This window comes from Phyllobates terribilis, unplaced genomic scaffold (assembly GCF_046119375.1).
Source record: "Phyllobates terribilis strain yellow unplaced genomic scaffold, ASM4611937v1 Scaffold_217__1_contigs__length_3308461, whole genome shotgun sequence".
Classification (NCBI taxonomy): domain Eukaryota; kingdom Metazoa; phylum Chordata; class Amphibia; order Anura; family Dendrobatidae; genus Phyllobates; species Phyllobates terribilis.
The window spans coordinates 2,723,900-2,740,631 of NW_027362977.1; the positions used below are offsets into that span (position 1 = coordinate 2,723,900).

A 16,732-nucleotide genomic window follows, 5' to 3' on the forward strand; every position below is an offset into this window, starting at 1 on the left:
ATCTAAAACGCGTGGATTGCAGCAGCAGCAAGCCGAAAAGTGCAGGCATGTAAGGGATCTAGAGGTTGACAACATGTCTTCTTAACGGGAGTCCAGGAGCTCATCTCCACAAATGGACTTTTCAGGATCCTTGGGTGGCTCCGTAGTTTGAAACCAATTCTGGTTATCGCTTCTCGGCCTTTTGGCTAAGATCAAGTGTAGTATCTTTCGAAAAGGCGGTTTTGGATGTTGGCCGCCCTAGTAGATTGATACATTATGCACACTGGGGCTTAGGCGCTTGTTAGTACGCCAGTTGGCTAATATAGTCATCTGGTGGAAAGCATGGCCCCCCAGGATCGACGCCATTGGGCCGGGGAAGATCGAAAGCCCGAAGTGTGAAGTGCCCCAGGAGTGGTGACCCTGGGGTGCCTTAACTCACTGGGATTGGGAACCCCACTTGAGTTTATGGCATATTTGCACTAGCACTTCAATATTTCTTTCTTCACACACACCCTTATTCCGGGCCTTCTGGCCTTAGGATGGGGAATTTTTCAATTCCCGGTCGAAGGTCCGGGCAGTATTATACTGTGAAACCTTCACTATTTATTTAATTTTTTTTGTCACTGTGTGTCCACTTTTTCACGTGTGTCCACATCCTTACTAGGATTTTGTCGGGATGCGGTTCCCTTACGGGTTCCTCTCTTGGCAGGTCTAGGGGGGGAGTGTGTGGCCATCAGGTTCCGCTCCCCCCTGAACCCCCCTGGCTCTCCTCTTTCGGGAGGAGAGCGTTGTTGGCTCCCCTCTTCCGGGAGGGGAGCACAGTCTTTGGCTCCCAGTGCCTTGCTCGGGTGAGAACTCGGGCAGGTATTGGGGGTAAGATTGGGTCGCCTCTGGCTCCGGCTGGAGGTGGCTATTTGTCCCTGTTCCTCGCTGTGGCCTTCTGGCTCGGAGGGACGGGGAATGGTTTGGGGGACCCTTCTCCTTTTGGAGAGGGTTTCAAGAAGATCAGCATCCTAGTGCACTTTTTTTGTGGCACTTGTCACTTTTTTAAGCGCACTCGGGTTTTGTACACGAATTCGGGCTTTCGATAAAAAGAAAAAAAAAAAAAAAAATCTGTTCTTATCAGTTTAATATCTGATACGTCCCCTATCTGGGGACCATATATTAAATGGATTTTTAGAACAGGGAGATGGAAAAAGAGCTTGCTCTGTCCACTCCACGCATTGACCTGGTATTGCAGTATCTCCAGGACCGGTGCACCCCTTCTTTAATGCAGTTTCTAAAATCAGAAAGAATTGAATTCAATGTTTTTTGTTCATTTTGCTTGTTTGTCGGATTTTGGGATGGACTCTTTGGCTTTGCTTTTCTTCTCCTCATTGGATTTTTCATGTTCAAAGTTGCAGAAGCCAGATTACAAGCTCATTTTGGTTCAACTTCAGCAACTGTGCATTGCATTGCCATGTAATGTGATGCAATGCTATCTTTCTAGCTCTCCCTTTTTACTTCCTTTTGGATAAACAGACATATTAGGCAAGCATTTTGGAGCTTTCACCTAAATAACTACAGGTGGTGAGATAAGCTGCACAATATAATTGACCTTTCAGTATATTGTTGCACACACACCATCTATTTAGCAAATGCCCTTGTTATCAACAGCAGCCTTTTAAACTCACCTGAGCTAACAGGTATGTGCGCTGGTTACTCTGCTGCGCTTAAAATTTCTTTTTTGGTTTGCTACAATGCCTTTTCTGAAACGTTGTCTCCTTCTGCTGGAACACTGACTTCTTTCATTTAATGCCTGCAGACTATAAAAGAGAACCCAACCCAAAAAGTTTGGTTGATTAGTCTGTGGCATTCTGTTAAACTGTTGCTTATGGCGGTCTCTGTGAGCTTCTCAGCGACATTCAGCCAGCCAGGTATCCTGCCTGCAGTAGATGGAATGTGGCAATGGAACGCTGGCTGCGCGTGTCATAATAGGCTCTGAGCCTTTATATACCTGTGCACAGCAGCAGCCACCTTCAGTCTGCTGCTGGACAGCCAGCAGCAGCAGCAGCAGGAGAGGTATGTAATCAGGAGCCCTCCTGCTAAGGGTAGACAGCTGCTCGTTCCACCCCACCCCCCGCCTTAATTGGTTCTCCTCCCTTCCAACGGTGTTGAGGCGGGTGGGAACAGCAGGGGGTGAAGGTGCTGTGTTTAAAGAGGTGGAGTTATGCAGATCTAAAAAGCGTGGATTGCAGCAGCAGCAAGCCGAAAAGTGCAGGCATGTAAGGGATCTAGAGGTTGACAACATGTCTTCTTAACGGGAGTCCAGGAGCTCATCTCCACAAATGGACTTTTCAGGATCCTTGGGTGGCTCCGTAGTTTGAAACCAATTCTGGTTATCGCTTCTCGGCCTTTTGGCTAAGATCAAGTGTAGTATCTGTTCTTATCAGTTTAATATCTGATACGTCCCCTATCTGGGGACCATATATTAAATGGATTTTTAGAACAGGGAGATGGAAAAAGAGCTTGCTCTGTCCACTCCACGCATTGACCTGGTATTGCAGTATCTCCAGGACCGGTGCACCCCTTCTTTAATGCAGTTTCTAAAATCAGAAAGAATTGAATTCAATGTTTTTTGTTCATTTTGCTTGTTTGTCGGATTTTGGGATGGACTCTTTGGCTTTGCTTTTCTTCTCCTCATTGGATTTTTCATGTTCAAAGTTGCAGAAGCCAGATTACAAGCTCATTTTGGTTCAACTTCAGCAACTGTGCATTGCATTGCCATGTAATGTGATGCAATGCTATCTTTCTAGCTCTCCCTTTTTACTTCCTTTTGGATAAACAGACATATTAGGCAAGCATTTTGGAGCTTTCACCTAAATAACTACAGGTGGTGAGATAAGCTGCACAATATAATTGACCTTTCAGTATATTGTTGCACACACACCATCTATTTAGCAAATGCCCTTGTTATCAACAGCAGCCTTTTAAACTCACCTGAGCTAACAGGTATGTGCGCTGGTTACTCTGCTGCGCTTAAAATTTCTTTTTTGGTTTGCTACAATGCCTTTTCTGAAACGTTGTCTCCTTCTGCTGGAACACTGACTTCTTTCATTTAATGCCTGCAGACTATAAAAGAGAACCCAACCCAAAAAGTTTGGTTGATTAGTCTGTGGCATTCTGTTAAACTGTTGCTTATGGCGGTCTCTGTGAGCTTCTCAGCGACATTCAGCCAGCCAGGTATCCTGCCTGCAGTAGATGGAATGTGGCAATGGAACGCTGGCTGCGCGTGTCATAATAGGCTCTGAGCCTTTATATACCTGTGCACAGCAGCAGCCACCTTCAGTCTGCTGCTGGACAGCCAGCAGCAGCAGCAGCAGGAGAGGTATGTAATCAGGAGCCCTCCTGCTAAGGGTAGACAGCTGCTCGTTCCACCCCACCCCCCGCCTTAATTGGTTCTCCTCCCTTCCAACGGTGTTGAGGCGGGTGGGAACAGCAGGGGGTGAAGGTGCTGTGTTTAAAGAGGTGGAGTTATGCAGATCTAAAACGCGTGGATTGCAGCAGCAGCAAGCCGAAAAGTGCAGGCATGTAAGGGATCTAGAGGTTGACAACATGTCTTCTTAACGGGAGTCCAGGAGCTCATCTCCACAAATGGACTTTTCAGGATCCTTGGGTGGCTCCGTAGTTTGAAACCAATTCTGTTTATCGCTTCTCGGCCTTTTGGCTAAGATCAAGTGTAGTATCTGTTCTTATCAGTTTAATATCTGATACGTCCCCTATCTGGGGACCATATATTAAATGGATTTTTAGAACAGGGAGATGGAAAAAGAGCTTGCTCTGTCCACTCCACGCATTGACCTGGTATTGCAGTATCTCCAGGACCGGTGCACCCCTTCTTTAATGCAGTTTCTAAAATCAGAAAGAATTGAATTCAATGTTTTTTGTTCATTTTGCTTGTTTGTCGGATTTTGGGATGGACTCTTTGGCTTTGCTTTTCTTCTCCTCATTGGATTTTTCATGTTCAAAGTTGCAGAAGCCAGATTACAAGCTCATTTTGGTTCAACTTCAGCAACTGTGCATTGCATTGCCATGTAATGTGATGCAATGCTATCTTTCTAGCTCTCCCTTTTTACTTCCTTTTGGATAAACAGACATATTAGGCAAGCATTTTGGAGCTTTCACCTAAATAACTACAGGTGGTGAGATAAGCTGCACAATATAATTGACCTTTCAGTATATTGTTGCACACACACCATCTATTTAGCAAATGCCCTTGTTATCAACAGCAGCCTTTTAAACTCACCTGAGCTAACAGGTATGTGCGCTGGTTACTCTGCTGCGCTTAAAATTTCTTTTTTGGTTTGCTACAATGCCTTTTCTGAAACGTTGTCTCCTTCTGCTGGAACACTGACTTCTTTCATTTAATGCCTGCAGACTATAAAAGAGAACCCAACCCAAAAAGTTTGGTTGATTAGTCTGTGGCATTCTGTTAAACTGTTGCTTATGGCGGTCTCTGTGAGCTTCTCAGCGACATTCAGCCAGCCAGGTATCCTGCCTGCAATAGATGGAATGTGGCAATGGAACGCTGGCTGCGCGTGTCATAATAGGCTCTGAGCCTTTATATACCTGTGCACAGCAGCAGCCACCTTCAGTCTGCTGCTGGACAGCCAGCAGCAGCAGCAGCAGGAGAGGTATGTAATCAGGAGCCCTCCTGCTAAGGGTAGACAGCTGCTCGTTCCACCCCACCCCCCGCCTTAATTGGTTCTCCTCCCTTCCAACGGTGTTGAGGCGGGTGGGAACAGCAGGGGGTGAAGGTGCTGTGTTTAAAGAGGTGGAGTTATGCAGATCTAAAAAGCGTGGATTGCAGCAGCAGCAAGCCGAAAAGTGCAGGCATGTAAGGGATCTAGAGGTTGACAACATGTCTTCTTAACGGGAGTCCAGGAGCTCATCTCCACAAATGGACTTTTCAGGATCCTTGGGTGGCTCCGTAGTTTGAAACCAATTCTGGTTATCGCTTCTCGGCCTTTTGGCTAAGATCAAGTGTAGTATCTGTTCTTATCAGTTTAATATCTGATACGTCCCCTATCTGGGGACCATATATTAAATGGATTTTTAGAACAGGGAGATGGAAAAAGAGCTTGCTCTGTCCACTCCACGCATTGACCTGGTATTGCAGTATCTCCAGGACCGGTGCACCCCTTCTTTAATGCAGTTTCTAAAATCAGAAAGAATTGAATTCAATGTTTTTTGTTCATTTTGCTTGTTTGTCGGATTTTGGGATGGACTCTTTGGCTTTGCTTTTCTTCTCCTCATTGGATTTTTCATGTTCAAAGTTGCAGAAGCCAGATTACAAGCTCATTTTGGTTCAACTTCAGCAACTGTGCATTGCATTGCCATGTAATGTGATGCAATGCTATCTTTCTAGCTCTCCCTTTTTACTTCCTTTTGGATAAACAGACATATTAGGCAAGCATTTTGGAGCTTTCACCTAAATAACTACAGGTGGTGAGATAAGCTGCACAATATAATTGACCTTTCAGTATATTGTTGCACACACACCATCTATTTAGCAAATGCCCTTGTTATCAACAGCAGCCTTTTAAACTCACCTGAGCTAACAGGTATGTGCGCTGGTTACTCTGCTGCGCTTAAAATTTCTTTTTTGGTTTGCTACAATGCCTTTTCTGAAACGTTGTCTCCTTCTGCTGGAACACTGACTTCTTTCATTTAATGCCTGCAGACTATAAAAGAGAACCCAACCCAAAAAGTTTGGTTGATTAGTCTGTGGCATTCTGTTAAACTGTTGCTTATGGCGGTCTCTGTGAGCTTCTCAGCGACATTCAGCCAGCCAGGTATCCTGCCTGCAGTAGATGGAATGTGGCAATGGAACGCTGGCTGCGCGTGTCATAATGGGCTCTGAGCCTTTATATACCTGTGCACAGCAGCAGCCACCTTCAGTCTGCTGCTGGACAGCCAGCAGCAGCAGCAGCAGGAGAGGTATGTAATCAGGAGCCCTCCTGCTAAGGGTAGACAGCTGCTCGTTCCACCCCACCCCCCGCCTTAATTGGTTCTCCTCCCTTCCAACGGTGTTGAGGCGGGTGGGAACAGCAGGGGGTGAAGGTGCTGTGTTTAAAGAGGTGGAGTTATGCAGATCTAAAACGCGTGGATTGCAGCAGCAGCAAGCCGAAAAGTGCAGGCATGTAAGGGATCTAGAGGTTGACAACATGTCTTCTTAACGGGAGTCCAGGAGCTCATCTCCACAAATGGACTTTTCAGGATCCTTGGGTGGCTCCGTAGTTTGAAACCAATTCTGGTTATCGCTTCTCGGCTTTTTGGCTAAGATCAAGTGCAGTATGCCTGGTCTGGTCATTTAAAGGCTAGTACAGCTATGCTGTACTAAAAGGAGTGGTGGAGAGAGAAGGCGAACCTGGAAAGGATGGGAGTAGTTGTCCACTTCGCAGGGACCGGGGATGCCCGGGTCCGTAATGGTTTCAGGATCGAGGTCGCGCAGGAGAAGAGAATGCATTTTTCACTGGGATACCTGGTCAATATGGTGCTTTATGACATACTGAAGGTAAAGAAGGAGGAGATCGTATGCCTGCAGGAATTCAGGAGAGAGGGACGGTATGTGCTTGTTTTTTCTTCTGTTGGTGCATGCCAGAACCTGTACAGAGCCCTCAGGGAAAATGCTGACAATGACTTGCTTTCAGGACTTACTTTCACAGTCCTTTATTCCAGAGGGGACATACCCTTAGTGGTTTTCATGCATAATCCCTTTGTCCCCCTGGAAGAAATAGCAGATTTCCTTAAAAGACATTGTTCCTATGTACAGTATGCCCACAGAGTAGTTAGCATGGAGTCTGGACTGTGGACTGGGAAGCACAAGTTCTTTGTCCGTTTTGGGATAGACCCTCAGGGCCCTGGGGGTTTCCACTATCCCCCTTTAAATTTCAGCATTGGCAGGAATAATGGATATTTATTTTTCCCTGAAGCCCCCTTTTACTGCCGCAAATGTAACTCCTATGGCCACATGCAGGAGAACTGCCCTGAAGCAATGCTCTGCAGAAAATGTAATCTACCTGGGCACCGTGCAAAGGACTGCCCCAACCCTGTTGTATGTAATGGCTGTGGGGAGTCTGGTCATGTGTACAGGGATTGCAGGGCACGCACTGGTGGAGCCAGGCTGTATGCCCAGGTTGCCTCTGCCAGCCCTGTAATGCCTGGTAGCAATGCTCTGCAGCAGAGCCGACCTCATGGAGCTGACTCCGTTGTCAGCAAAGAGTTACTTGCCTCCTCAGCTGCAGGTAATCAGCTGCCCTCAGGCAATCAGCTGCTGAATCTCACACCTGTGAGTGCTGCCGTCCCTGTGACTCAGAGCGCTCCAGCAGCAGCCTCTGCATCTGCAGTGAGAGTGGGGGGCGGAGCTACGGAGCCGGTGACGTCAGAGGGGGCGGAGCTAGACATGGAGCTCAGCGAGCAGCTCCCAGTACTTGTGTCTGCCTGTGGTGAAGGAGATATGGAGGAGGCACTGAGCAGAACGCCCCATGTCTCCTGGGACAAGCTGCAGGCAGATGATGAGGAGGAGCAGAGTGTCAGTGCCAGTGGCACTAAGTGTGAAATAAAGGAGCAGGGGGATTTCACAGCAGCAGCAAGGTCCTCTGAAGAGACCAGGGGGAATGCTGTGAAGAAACCCCGCCTCGCTTATCATTATGCAGATGAGGGCAGTGAAAGTCCCATGAGTGAGCGGGCTTATCCAGACTTGGTTTTCTCCCCTGATTGCGATTTTTTAGAGGGGGTTCCTGCCCTCACCTGTTACCAGTCCGGCTGCCAGCCCCCAGAAGGACAAGGCTGATACAGAAATGGGGGACATGTAGAAATCTCCATAAGAAAGTTCTGATATGGCTTCCAAAGCTTCACTTAATGTCCTATCCTTAAATGTGAGGCAGATGAAATCTAAAGGACGCAGGTGTACTGTGCTCAGGTATATCAGATCATTGGGAGCAGACATTTACTGCCTGCAGGAGTGCGGATTATCAGAAGTGCCGGACGATCAGGACTGGCCTCATGGACAGCACATCTGGTCTGGGTCTAATGTAAATAAGAACGATGGTGTGGGGATCCTGCTGGGGAACGCAGAGTGCAGCATGGACAGCTACACAGTGGTGGAGGTGGGGAGGTGCATTATTGCCATAGTGAAATATAGGGGGTGGCGGGTAAGAATAGTTAACATCTATAGTCCTACCGGAAAAGAGGAGCGTCTTGCTCTCTTGGAAAAGGTTCAGTTATTTTTGCCAGGAAAGATTCCTACCATTTTTGTTGGTGACTTTAATTGTGTTACGGATGAAACCGGTGATGTAACCGGGAAAAAATTATCCCATTTAATTTCAGATTTTTCTTTTTCAGATGCCGCTACTTTAAGGTCGGACAATCCACCACCTACATATAGGGCGGACAGAGGGGGGATCGAATCACGTATTGACAGGATGCTTTTCTCCAAAAATCTGGAGTGCATTAGTTTTAAGCAGTGTGCGGTCCCCTTCTCGGACCACGAGTGTTTGAGGGGTATGTTCAGACAGAAAGGGAGCTTTGTGCATGGGAGGGGTGTATGGAAGCTGAATGTGAGGTTGCTAGAGGATGAAAGAGTGATGAGTGAGTTTAAAAAGAAGTATGAAAGGTGGGGATACTATAAAAACAGGTTTGCATGTGTGTTAGAATGGTGGGATTGGGTGAAGCAAGAAATCCAAAAATTTTTCAGAAAATGGGGCTACAAGAAAGCCGCCATATATAGAAATAAATTCAAAGAATTAAATATGAGGATTGAATGGTTGAAAAAATGCAGTATGTCTGGGATTGATGTGAGTGATTTGTTAGTGGAAGCAAAGAATGAGTTAAAACGTGTGATTGAGAAAAAGGGGAAAGAAATAATGTACAGAACCAAAATAGAACACCTGGAAAAAAACGAAAAATGTACCAGATACTTTTTCAAAAAAATGAATGGAAAAAAAATGGATATGGATGAATTACTGGATGAGAATGATGTGAGTATAACTGGAGAGGGTGTGATTGAGGAGGTGAATGGTTTCTATAGTAGACTGTATGGGGATAAATGGATTGATTCTGGTTTGATGGGTGAAGTGTTAGGTAGCTTGGAAGATAAATTGGATAATGATGAATGTGAGAACTTGTGTGAGGATGTGATTCTGGATGAAGTGAGAAAGGTGGTGTTCAGTGCTCAGAAAAACAAAACACCAGGTAAAGATGGTATACCAGTAGAGTTGTATGTGAAAGCGTGGGAGTGCATGGGTGCGGATCTGACGGAAGTATGTAAGTATATGTGGGAGAATGGAGAACTGTGTGAATCTATGAAAGAAGGTGTGGTTGTGTTAATCTATAAAAAAGGTGAAAAGAAAAAACTGGGGAATTGGAGGCCAATAACGCTTCTAAATTCCGACTACAAGGTGTATAGCAAGATGTTAGCAAACCGTATGCGTGAAGTGATTGGGAAGGTTGTCAAGGATGATCAAGTGTGTGCTGTGCCTGGGAGATGTATAAGTGATAATCTGTTGTTGTTGAGAGATGTGCTGGGAGACTGTAGAGATAGAAAGCAGAAGTGTATGTTGTTGGCTTTAGATTTTGAGAAGGCGTTTGATAGAGTGTCGCATGTGTTTATGTTTGAAGTGTTAGAAAAAATGGGTTTCCCTAAGAAGTTCCTAGATGGTGTGAGATGTTTGTATGATGATGTGACGAGTGAAGTTTTAGTGAATGGTTGGTTGTGTGATAAATTCCTGATTAAATCAGGTGTTAGACAGGGGTGCCCTCTCTCCCCTGTTTTGTTTGTTAGTGTGATTGAACCTTTGTTATGTATGATTAGGAGAGAGAAAGCGATAAAAGGAATGCTAATACCTGGGAGTAAAGGAATGAATGTCAAGGTGCTGGGATATATGGATGATGTGGTGATTGTGAGTGAGAGTATTGCGTCTATGAGTAGAGTGAAGTTATTATTGGATTTTTTCTGTGGTGCGTCTGCTTTTAGGGTAAACTGGGATAAATGTTGTTTTAAGTGTTTTGGTGATAGTAGGATTAAGATGGATGGTGTGACATGTATGGAAGGGTCGATTAAAGTCTTGGGTATATTGCTGAATGATGATCTGAAGGGTACTGAAAGTTGGGATGAGTGTGGGTTACGGATAGAGAAGAAACTGAATTTTTGGCGAATGCGTGAGTTGACATTGAATGGAAAGGTACTTATAATTAAGGCAGTAATACTTCCAATATTACTTTATGTTGCTGGGGTCTTTCCGTCCCCATACAAAAAAATAAAAAGAGTACAAAAATTAATTTTTACTTTTTTTTGGGGGAGTAAAATGGAAAAATTAAAGAGAGAATATTTATACAAAACATATCAGAATGGTGGTCTGAATTTTCCTGATATTGAAATATTCCTGAGCCTTAATTATATTAAAACGGTGGTAGTGCTAATGGGTAAAAAGAACAAAGGTGCATATATGTTGCGATATATGGCTGGATGGATGTTGTATGGGTTATGCTGGGTGAAAAAAGATGGAAGTGTGCCTGTGGCTTTTAAATGTCCTGTGTGGTATGAGGTGATTGAAAGGTTTGTTAGAAAGAATGATTTGCTGGCTGTGTCTATGTGTGAGTTTGAGAAACCAAAAGCGGTGATGGGAAAAATGAGAGCAAATGAGATTGAATGTAATATTAATGATTTAAGATTTAATGAAGTGGCGGATGCATGGGAAAAATTGGGTACGCATGGTATGTCGAATAAACAGAAGGATGTGGTGTGGATGGCTTTGCATGATATACTGCCTGTGAGAGATGTGCAAAAGAGAAGAGATTTGATCAGAACGAATGTATGTCCAAGAGAAGGGTGTGGAGCGAGTGAGACTGTGAGACATGTGATGTGGGATTGTGATTATGCATATAGTGTGTGGAAAGGTGTGGGTGGTCTATGTAAGGAATTAGCAGGTGTGAGTTATATTAACTGGAGAGTGGCTATGTTTGGTATTGGTGCATGTGGAAAGGTGAATGAAAGGATTTTGTGGTTAATAATGGTGTGTGTCATGGAAAGCCTTTGGGATGTGAGAAACCTGGCTTTGTTCAAAAGAAAAACTGTACCTATTAATGACTGTATTCGGTTAATTCTATCTAGGTTGTACCTTATATATAAATGGGACAAGAGTAGAGGTGGTGGATTGGACGCTGAGGGCATTTGGAAGGTCATGAAATGGCGTCATCTGGTAAAGTACCAGTAATTTTATGTACCTTCATGAGAGTAATATAGCACAAATATACTAACTCTGATTTTGGAAACATAAATTTATAAAAAGAATAAAGATTAACCATGATGATGAGTTATAGTTGAGCAACTATTTGAAGGTTTTGGCGGACTTTCATACTGTTGTTTACAACAACCTGAATGGTTTTAAAAAAAAAAAATCTGTTCTTATCAGTTTAATATCTGATACGTCCCCTATCTGGGGACCATATATTAAATGGATTTTTAGAACAGGGAGATGGAAAAAGAGCTTGCTCTGTCCACTCCACGCATTGACCTGGTATTGCAGTATATCCAGGACCGGTGCACCCCTTCTTTAATGCAGTTTCTAAAATCAGAAAGAATTGAATTCAATGTTTTTTGTTCATTTTGCTTGTTTGTCGGATTTTGGGATGGACTCTTTGGCTTTGCTTTTCTTCTCCTCATTGGATTTTTCATGTTCAAAGTTGCAGAAGCCAGATTACAAGCTCATTTTGGTTCAACTTCAGCAACTGTGCATTGCATTGCCATGTAATGTGATGCAATGCTATCTTTCTAGCTCTCCCTTTTTACTTCCTTTTGGATAAACAGACATATTAGGCAAGCATTTTGGAGCTTTCACCTAAATAACTACAGGTGGTGAGATAAGCTGCACAATATAATTGACCTTTCAGTATATTGTTGCACACACACCATCTATTTAGCAAATGCCCTTGTTATCAACAGCAGCCTTTTAAACTCACCTGAGCTAACAGGTATGTGCGCTGGTTACTCTGCTGCGCTTAAAATTTCTTTTTTGGTTTGCTACAATGCCTTTTCTGAAACGTTGTCTCCTTCTGCTGGAACACTGACTTCTTTCATTTAATGCCTGCAGACTATAAAAGAGAACCCAACCCAAAAAGTTTGGTTGATTAGTCTGTGGCATTCTGTTAAACTGTTGCTTATGGCGGTCTCTGTGAGCTTCTCAGCGACATTCAGCCAGCCAGGTATCCTGCCTGCAGTAGATGGAATGTGGCAATGGAACGCTGGCTGCGCGTGTCATAATAGGCTCTGAGCCTTTATATACCTGTGCACAGCAGCAGCCACCTTCAGTCTGCTGCTGGACAGCCAGCAGCAGCAGCAGCAGGAGAGGTATGTAATCAGGAGCCCTCCTGCTAAGGGTAGACAGCTGCTCGTTCCACCCCACCCCCCGCCTTAATTGGTTCTCCTCCCTTCCAACAGTGTTGAGGCGGGTGGGAACAGCAGGGGGTGAAGGTGCTGTGTTTAAAGAGGTGGAGTTATGCAGATCTAAAACGCGTGGATTGCAGCAGCAGCAAGCCGAAAAGTGCAGGCATGTAAGGGATCTAGAGGTTGACAACATGTCTTCTTAACGGGAGTCCAGGAGCTCATCTCCACAAATGGACTTTTCAGGATCCTTGGGTGGCTCCGTAGTTTGAAACCAATTCTGGTTATCGCTTCTCGGCCTTTTGGCTAAGGTCAAGTGTAGTATCTGTTCTTATCAGTTTAATATCTGATACGTCCCCTATCTGGGGACCATATATTAAATGGATTTTTAGAACAGGGAGATGGAAAAAGAGCTTGCTCTGTCCACTCCACGCATTGACCTGGTATTGCAGTATCTCCAGGACCGGTGCACCCCTTCTTTAATGCAGTTTCTAAAATCAGAAAGAATTGAATTCAATGTTTTTTGTTCATTTTGCTTGTTTGTCGGATTTTGGGATGGACTCTTTGGCTTTGCTTTTCTTCTCCTCATTGGATTTTTCATGTTCAAAGTTGCAGAAGCCAGATTACAAGGTCATTTTGGTTCAACTTCAGCAACTGTGCATTGCATTGCCATGTAATGTGATGCAATGCTATCTTTCTAGCTCTCCCTTTTTACTTCCTTTTGGATAAACAGACATATTAGGCAAGCATTTTGGAGCTTTCACCTAAATAACTACAGGTGGTGAGATAAGCTGCACAATATAATTGACCTTTCAGTATATTGTTGCACACACACCATCTATTTAGCAAATGCCCTTGTTATCAACAGCAGCCTTTTAAACTCACCTGAGCTAACAGGTATGTGCGCTGGTTACTCTGCTGCGCTTAAAATTTCTTTTTTGGTTTGCTACAATGCCTTTTCTGAAACGTTGTCTCCTTCTGCTGGAACACTGACTTCTTTCATTTAATGCCTGCAGACTATAAAAGAGAACCCAACCCAAAAAGTTTGGTTGATTAGTCTGTGGCATTCTGTTAAACTGTTGCTTATGGCGGTCTCTGTGAGCTTCTCAGCGACATTCAGCCAGCCAGGTATCCTGCCTGCAGTAGATGGAATGTGGCAATGGAACGCTGGCTGCGCGTGTCATAATAGGCTCTGAGCCTTTATATACCTGTGCACAGCAGCAGCCACCTTCAGTCTGCTGCTGGACAGCCAGCAGCAGCAGCAGCAGGAGAGGTATGTAATCAGGAGCCCTCCTGCTAAGGGTAGACAGCTGCTCGTTCCACCCCACCCCCCGCCTTAATTGGTTCTCCTCCCTTCCAACGGTGTTGAGGCGGGTGGGAACAGCAGGGGGTGAAGGTGCTGTGTTTAAAGAGGTGGAGTTATGCAGATCTAAAATGCGTGGATTGCAGCAGCAGCAAGCCGAAAAGTGCAGGCATGTAAGGGATCTAGAGGTTGACAACATGTCTTCTTAACGGGAGTCCTGGAGCTCATCTCCACAAATGGACTTTTCAGGATCCTTGGGTGGCTCCGTAGTTTGAAACCAATTCTGGTTATCGCTTCTCGGCCTTTTGGCTAAGATCAAGTGTAGTATCTTTTGAAAAGGCGGTTTTGGATGTTGGCCGCCCTAGTAGATTGATACATTATGCACACTGGGGTTTAGGCGCTTGTTAGTACGCCAGGTGGCTAATATAGTCATCTGGTGGAAAGCATGGCCCCCCAGGATCGACGCCATTGGGCCGGGGAAGATCGAAAGCCCGAAGTGTGAAGTGCCCCAGGAGTGGTGACCCTGGGGTGCCTTAACTCACTGGGATTGGGAACCCCACTTGAGTTTATGGCACATTTGCACAAGCACTTCAAATTTTCTTTCTTCGCACACACCCTTATTCCGGGCCTTCTGGCCTTAGGATGGGGAATTTTTCAATTCCCGGTCGAAGGTCCGGGCAGTATTATACTGTGAAACCTTCACTATTTATTTAATTTCTTTGTCACTGTGTGTCCACTTATTCACGTGTGTCACGTCCTACTAGGATTTTGTCGGGATGCGGTTCCCTTACGGGTTCCTCTCTTGGCAGGTCTAGGGGGGGAGTGTGTGGCCATCAGGTTCCGCTCCCCCCTGAACCCCCCTGGCTCTCCTCTTTCGGGAGGAGAGCGTTGTTGGCTCCCCTCTTCCGGGAGGGGAGCACAGTCTTTGGCTCCCAGTGCCTTGCTCGGGTGAGAACTCGGGCAGGTGCTGGGGGTAAGATTGGGTCACCTCTGGCTTCGGCTGGAGGTGGCTTTTTGTCCCTGTTCCTCGCTGTGGCCTTTTGGCTCGGAGGGACGGGGAATGGTTTGGGGGACCCTTCTCCTTTTGGAGAGGGTTTCAAGAAGACCAGCATCCTAGTGCACTTTTTTTGTGGCACTTGTCACTTTTTTAAGCGCACTCGGGTTTTGTACACGAATTCGGGCTAAAAAAAAAAAAAAGAAAAAAAAAAAAAAAAAAATCTGTTCTTATCAGTTTAATATCTGATACGTCCCCTATCTGGGGACCATATATTAAATGGATTTTTAGAACAGGGAGATGGAAAAAGAGCTTGCTCTGTCCACTCCACGCATTGACCTGGTATTGCAGTATCTCCAGGACCGGTGCACCCCTTCTTTAATGCAGTTTCTAAAATCAGAAAGAATTGAATTCAATGTTTTTTGTTCATTTTGCTTGTTTGTCGGATTTTGGGATGGACTCTTTGGCTTTGCTTTTCTTCTCCTCATTGGATTTTTCATGTTCAAAGTTGCAGAAGCCAGATTACAAGGTCATTTTGGTTCAACTTCAGCAACTGTGCATTGCATTGCCATGTAATGTGATGCAATGCTATCTTTCTAGCTCTCCCTTTTTACTTCCTTTTGGATAAACAGACATATTAGGCAAGCATTTTGGAGCTTTCACCTAAATAACTACAGGTGGTGAGATAAGCTGCACAATATAATTGACCTTTCAGTATATTGTTGCACACACACCATCTATTTAGCAAATGCCCTTGTTATCAACAGCAGCCTTTTAAACTCACCTGAGCTAACAGGTATGTGCGCTGGTTACTCTGCTGCGCTTAAAATTTCTTTTTTGGTTTGCTACAATGCCTTTTCTGAAATGTTGTCTCCTTCTGCTGGAACACTGACTTCTTTCATTTAATGCCTGCAGACTATAAAAGAGAACCCAACCCAAAAAGTTTGGTTGATTAGTCTGTGGCATTCTGTTAAACTGTTGCTTATGGCGGTCTCTGTGAGCTTCTCAGCGACATTCAGCCAGCCAGGTATCCTGCCTGCAGTAGATGGAATGTGGCAATGGAACGCTGGCTGCGCGTGTCATAATAGGCTCTGAGCCTTTATATACCTGTGCACAGCAGCAGCCACCTTCAGTCTGCTGCTGGACAGCCAGCAGCAGCAGCAGCAGGAGAGGTATGTAATCAGGAGCCCTCCTGCTAAGGGTAGACAGCTGCTCGTTCCACCCCACCCCCCGCCTTAATTGGTTCTCCTCCCTTCCAACGGTGTTGAGGCGGGTGGGAACAGCAGGGGGTGAAGGTGCTGTGTTTAAAGAGGTGGAGTTATGCAGATCTAAAACGCGTGGATTGCAGCAGCAGCAAGCCGAAAAGTGCAGGCATGTAAGGGATCTAGAGGTTGACAACATGTCTTCTTAACGGGAGTCCAGGAGCTCATCTCCACAAATGGACTTTTCAGGATCCTTGGGTGGCTCCGTAGTTTGAAACCAATTCTGGTTATCGCTTCTCGGCCTTTTGGCTAAGATCAAGTGTAGTATCTGTTCTTATCAGTTTAATATCTGATACGTCCCCTATCTGGGGACCATATATTAAATGATTGATGTATGATTGTTCAGAGCAAATTCGGCAAGTGGCAGAAACTCAGACCACCCCTCTTGATTGTCTGCCACAAAACAACGCAAGAACTGCTCAACATCCTGGTTTTTCCTTTCTGTCTGGCCATTAGATTCAGGATGATATCCGGACGAAAACGACAAATGAATTCCCAACCTGTCACAAAAGGCACGCCAAAAACGAGCCACGAACTGAAGACCCCTATCAGAAACAATGTCAGTAGGAACGCCATGAAGTCTGACAATTTCCTTGACAAAGGCCTTAGCGAGAGTTTTAGCGCAGGGCAGTTTGACGAAGGGAACCAAGTGACACATCTTGCTAAAACGGTCCACGACCACCCAGATGACAGTAAAACCCTCAGAGGGGGGAAGGTCAGTTATAAAGTCCATAGCCAAATGTGTCCAAGGAGCACTGGGGACCTCCAAAGGA

The 16,732-nt window shown here is 45.1% G+C and overlaps 7 non-coding genes and 3 pseudogenes across 7 annotated transcripts; all 10 read left to right on the plus strand.

The window, feature by feature from the left end:
• Positions 1 to 165: 165 nt before the first annotated feature.
• On the plus strand, positions 166 to 257 carry LOC141214413 (U2 spliceosomal RNA; annotated as a pseudogene).
• Positions 258 to 1,054: 797 nt separating this feature from the next.
• LOC141214378 (U2 spliceosomal RNA) lies at positions 1,055 to 1,244 on the plus strand. The gene has a single exon (XR_012283636.1). It is a non-coding gene; the product is annotated as a U2 spliceosomal RNA (small nuclear RNA).
• A 1,115-nt stretch (positions 1,245 to 2,359) lies between these two features.
• Positions 2,360 to 2,550, plus strand: LOC141214290 (U2 spliceosomal RNA). The gene has a single exon (XR_012283556.1). It is a non-coding gene; the product is annotated as a U2 spliceosomal RNA (small nuclear RNA).
• A 1,115-nt stretch (positions 2,551 to 3,665) lies between these two features.
• On the plus strand, positions 3,666 to 3,856 carry LOC141214291 (U2 spliceosomal RNA). The gene has a single exon (XR_012283557.1). It is a non-coding gene; the product is annotated as a U2 spliceosomal RNA (small nuclear RNA).
• A 1,115-nt stretch (positions 3,857 to 4,971) lies between these two features.
• On the plus strand, positions 4,972 to 5,162 carry LOC141214292 (U2 spliceosomal RNA). Its single transcript, XR_012283558.1, has one exon. It is a non-coding gene; the product is annotated as a U2 spliceosomal RNA (small nuclear RNA).
• Positions 5,163 to 11,376: 6,214 nt separating this feature from the next.
• Positions 11,377 to 11,571, plus strand: LOC141214365 (U2 spliceosomal RNA). Its single transcript, XR_012283630.1, has one exon. It is a non-coding gene; the product is annotated as a U2 spliceosomal RNA (small nuclear RNA).
• A 1,115-nt stretch (positions 11,572 to 12,686) lies between these two features.
• LOC141214328 (U2 spliceosomal RNA) lies at positions 12,687 to 12,877 on the plus strand. Its single transcript, XR_012283594.1, has one exon. It is a non-coding gene; the product is annotated as a U2 spliceosomal RNA (small nuclear RNA).
• Positions 12,878 to 13,992: 1,115 nt separating this feature from the next.
• LOC141214409 (U2 spliceosomal RNA) lies at positions 13,993 to 14,084 on the plus strand (annotated as a pseudogene).
• A 760-nt stretch (positions 14,085 to 14,844) lies between these two features.
• Positions 14,845 to 15,073, plus strand: LOC141214377 (U2 spliceosomal RNA; annotated as a pseudogene).
• Positions 15,074 to 16,188: 1,115 nt separating this feature from the next.
• Positions 16,189 to 16,380, plus strand: LOC141214368 (U2 spliceosomal RNA). Its single transcript, XR_012283631.1, has one exon. It is a non-coding gene; the product is annotated as a U2 spliceosomal RNA (small nuclear RNA).
• Positions 16,381 to 16,732: the final 352 nt, after the last annotated feature.